Source organism: Balaenoptera ricei, chromosome 5, assembly GCF_028023285.1.
Source record: "Balaenoptera ricei isolate mBalRic1 chromosome 5, mBalRic1.hap2, whole genome shotgun sequence".
Taxonomy (NCBI): domain Eukaryota; kingdom Metazoa; phylum Chordata; class Mammalia; order Artiodactyla; family Balaenopteridae; genus Balaenoptera; species Balaenoptera ricei.
This window is the reverse complement of record NC_082643.1, coordinates 16,794,400-16,799,253: the sequence shown is the minus strand read 5'-3', so window position 1 is coordinate 16,799,253 and position 4,854 is coordinate 16,794,400. Positions and strand designations below refer to the sequence as shown.

Sequence of the window (4,854 nt, the reverse complement as noted above, 5' to 3'; positions counted from 1 at the left end):
TCAAGACAGCATGGCCCTGGTGAAAGAATAGATCTATCAAATGGTTAATAGAACAGAATAGTGAATCTGGAAAAAAACCTGTACATACATGCTCAATTGATATTTGCCGAAGGTCCCAAAGCAATTCAGTGGGTGAAAGAAAACCTATAACAGTGTTGGAACAACTGGATATCCCTGCAGAAAAAGTAAGCATCAAACCTTAACATACACAATACACAAATGTTAACTTGAAATGCCTCATAATTGTAGTGTTAAAAATATAAAACAGCAGGAAAAATATTTGAAAATTTGGGTTAGCCATTGTTTTCTAAGAACATAAAAGGCATAAACCACAAAGGAAAAAGATGAAAAATTTGACTTCATGAAAATTGACATATAGCTCTTCGAAAGACACCTTAAGAAAACAGAAAGGCAAGCCATATAAATGTGAGGATAGATATACACACAGCAGCAAGTAATTGGAAAGTGATTCACCATAGTGCCAAAAACAATGTAATTTGAATAAATGTATGGTATGAGGAATAATAATTTATAATTCAATAATAAGGACAATTAAGCCAATGATAATGGACATAAATATTTGAACAGACTTCACAAAGGAAAATATTTGGCCAGTAGGCTCATGAGAAGATACTTAGCATAAGGTCGTAAAGGTCATTTATGTAAATCATAAAGAGTTATCGGCGGTGGAGGGGGTGGCGGGCGCCGCGGGAGCTGGGCACGTGGCTGTGGCACCGGCGGGTGGGTCGGGGCACGCGATGCTGCCGCCGCCACCTCCTCGCCGGCCCGGGCTGAGCTGCTGCTAGAACCGTGAACCGAGTGGCCGCCGGGCGCGCCAGCAGCGTGGGAGAATGGGCTGTGGCGGGAGCCGGGCAGATGCCATTGAGCCTCGCTACTAGGAGAGCTGGACTTGCGGGACGGAGTCCGCATGGCTCACCTACACCGACTCGGATGCGCCGCCCAGCAACGCCGCCCGAGACAGCGGCCCCAAGGCGGGCGGCCTGCAGGCAGGTGTGCGGAAGATGGCGTGTCCTCCAACGGTGTGCCCCGATCGACAGCACCAAGTGGAATATCCAACACAGAGAAGGTGAGCTGTGGGACCTAGTGCCCAAATCCCCAGGGCCTCAGCTTAGGCCCCCTGACCCAGAAACAGAATGGCCCCCGGACCACAGAGGCTAAAAGAGACGCTAAGCGGACGTCTGCAAAAGAAGTCACTATTAATGTCACAGACAGCATCCGATAGGTGGACAGAAGTTGAAGAATTACAAAGAACTGCGGCAACTAGCAGAGTGTTCAACCAGTTGAAGGGCAGAGGGACTTCTTTGGTGCCCTTCACATCCTGGACCACATCGCGGAACCTTGAAGACGTGGGTGGCCCTTGCTGTGTGGGAACGCTGCCGAGTGCCTTGGGAGACTGTCTTAGCCTTTTGGGATGTTCTCAGCCTCCTGTTTATCACGTAAATCTATTGGCACAATACTCCCACAGGGTAATAAACGGCAAATGTATGTTCAGTTTGCTTCTTGCAACTCCTGCAGTGTGGTCTGATGGAAAAGTGGCGAGCAAAAGCCACGGGCCAGTTTAGGAAACGGAAAAGTAGAAGGGGTAGGTTCCTGGCTGAAAGAGTCACCGTCGGCCATGGTCCTGCACACTGTTTCAGGCAAGCTTATTCCTTCATTCTTCCTTTTTGAAATACCACCATCACAAAGCTTACCGTGTTCACTTAAAAGTTGGCTTTCACCCAACTCTAAACTCACATGTATGAGGAATCAAGAGACAGGAAATCTCTGTTATTCTTGTTTCCTAGCTCAGGATGAGACAGATTCAGATCCGATTTTACACAAACTAACCCCACCAATACCCATGATGTGTCCCAGGGAGGTCTCTGTGATACAGTCACACCCATTTCTCTCTCATCTGCCTTCAGCATCCCCCCAGGCCGGGGTCCACGTCAGCCTCTGAATCATAATATCACAGTAGTGGTCATCTCGGAGCCCTCAGGGCCCAGCAGACATTGCATTTTTCCAGCTTTCCACTTCCCTTTGCTTGTGTTCTTGAGTGTTTTCTCTCTCCAATAAGGCCATTTGCAGTTGTTAATCAAAGACCAGGCTCGCAAGAGGGAGAAAATCTGGAACATGTTGGCTTCCCTTTGGCCTCTCTGCACAGCCCAGGACTGTGTCATTTGGTATCTGCAAAAGTATTGCTTTAGAAAGTCAGTAACTAGTTGGTGTGCGTTCACATGGACATTAGATCCACATGCACTGTGTTAGAGATCAGTAGCTGAGTCAGTTAAAAAAAAAATCAGTAGGAATAAAATTTTCTAGCATTTCTTTAGATGTGTTAAGGTGGAAGTATTTTCCTCCAAAGTAATGTAACATGATCTTTAAAGGGCTGTTAAGATGCCTGGGATTGGGAAAGGAAGGACTAAAGTTGTACTGAATGATACCAATAAACTCCATGTTTAGCAGAAAAAATGAAATAACAAAACAACAACAGCAACAAAAGTTATCACTATCCATTCATTTAAGTGGCTAAAATAAGTAATGACAGTACCAAGTGCTGGAATGGGTGTGAAGCAACTGAAAATCTCATATACAACTTTTCAAAATATAGAAGTGGAATAACCTCTTCATAAAACTTTAGGACAGTTTCTTAAAATATTGAATATGTATCTGCCTTATGAAGCACTATCGCATTCCTAAGAATTTTCCCAAGAGAAGTAAAAATATATTTCCACATAGATTTGTATGTGAATATTGATATCAGCTTTATTCACAATAAACAAAAATCATACAAACAACTATTGCTATATTAACATAGCATAACAGAGAGGGAAAGGGGCCTTACTTTTCTTTCTTTACTTTTCTTTTCTTCTCTTTTTTCTTCTCTTTTTTCTTTCTTTTCTTCTTTTCTCTTCTCTTTTTTCTTTTCTTTTCTTTTTCTTTTATTTCACCATTAGATGGCTGAGCAACTCTTATATCTTAGTGTTTGGGAACATTTACCAGCTATATCTTGGATGGAATCATAGTGTGGCAGGGGCAGGTGGTGATTTTGCTGGCTCAGAGCAGCAGAGTGACCACCTCAGAAGTGGAAAACATCTGGAACTAGGGTGAAATAGTGTCACATAGTGGCCTGGATGGCATGCTGCAATAAGGGCCTTTGAGAAGTTGACTGGAGGAGATAAACATGAGCTGAGGTGAGAGAAGCAAAGAGCAGAAGCAGGTCCAAGTTGGATTTCATGTAGCAGATGGCATGTGCAGTACACCTTATAAGAGGATTGAAATCCTCCTTATCAGGGTAATGGGGAATCAGATTAGTACATTAACAGTAATATCAATTTTTTACTCTAGTAGAGAAATTTGGGGAAATTTAAGTTAATTAAAAATACAATAGGATTCCTAGCAGCAGTCACAGAAATTCGGGTGCCAGACATGGCTATAAGCATCTCGTCTCACAGTGCATGTCTTTAAAGTTGGGATGACTGAAGTAGGGTTCAAACCCTTCTTTCCTCAGGGAGAAGCTCTGGGTTCTAAGTTCCCTCGTGACTATGGGCCATTGCACTGGGGGTGAGTTTTATGGCGAGATTGTGTCCCAGCCTCTCCTGCCTGCTTCAATGTAGTTTTCTTCTCATTTGCCTGATGTGTAGTTGTCACTTAGCCAGTATTTAGGTTTTTTTAAGAGGAAATTGTTCCCTATTGTAGCTGTAGACTCAATGTGTCTGTGGGAGGAGGTGAATTCAGGATCTTCATACATCACCATCTTGAACTGGAACCTCTTTCCCAACCTCTTCATCCCCACCTCTATATCATCTGGCTTTGGTGGCCAGTGGGGCTTATGTTTGCTCATGGGTCTGTCCCACAGGACAGTGACCAACAGAGAAGGAGTCCTTAAACAGCTACCACCACTGGGGCACATCAAGAGGTAACAGATCCAGGGGTTCAGTCTGTGAAGGAGGCCTATTAGCTAATCACTATGATTGTAGCCTGAGGGGCAGGCTTCTAATTAAACATGTATCTAAGGGCTAAGTGTAATTCTTTCCAGAGACTTAGGAGGGGGTCACTATCTTTGCACTCATCCTCTGTCATGCTCAGAGCACCAGTGTTTCCTGAAGGCAGCTTTACATGCATCTGACACCTGGTTTGTAGGTCTAGCACCCTGTTTTATGTAGCTGCCACTCAGGGGATGCCTCGTGATCACCTGGCTCTGGTGACCACAGGGACTTGTATTCTTGGATCCCACAGGACTGTGGCAATCAGAGAAACAGTTACTGCAGGCTTCCACCCTCAGGGCAGTGCACAGACAGTGGACAGAGGCACTCCCTCAAGTCTTTATGTGAAGGAGGCCTCTTTGCTTTGGCCTGAGGAGCAGGCTTCAGATTTAGCATACATTTAGTGGCCTGTACAGCTGCTCTAATAGGAACATGAACTGGGCACCATCTCCTTCTGCCTTGCTCCAGCTCACTGATATCTCCCAGAAATGAACTTATACACTCATTTGGAGCCCCAATTTTTGTGACTGCTGCCAAGGGATCACCTCCAGATCACCTGTTTAGTGGCCAGTAGGGCTTACACTTGTGGTCTTACAGCACTGTATATATTTGCATACTTTTAAAAGCTGCTGCCTAAGGGTCTTGTTTCTAGTCAGCCTGACCCTAGGTGTTGATATTCTCTCTTTCGGGACACTGACAGTTCTTGGTACATCATCAACTACTGGGAGCTATTAAAAATATAATAGGCCGCTTGGACAAGCACAGAGGTTTGAGAGATGACAGAGACCTGAGGTAGGATTAAACAACAAGGTTCATTTCCGACACGAGGTCACTCCCTCCACTGGGGGAGGTGGTTGCTTCAGCTATT

General features: G+C 44.7%; 1 pseudogene; it reads left to right on the top strand.

Moving 5' to 3' along the window:
* The first annotated feature begins 851 nt into the window (after positions 1 to 851).
* Positions 852 to 1,285, top strand: LOC132366344 (brain and acute leukemia cytoplasmic protein-like; annotated as a pseudogene).
* The last annotated feature ends 3,569 nt before the right edge of the window (positions 1,286 to 4,854 follow it).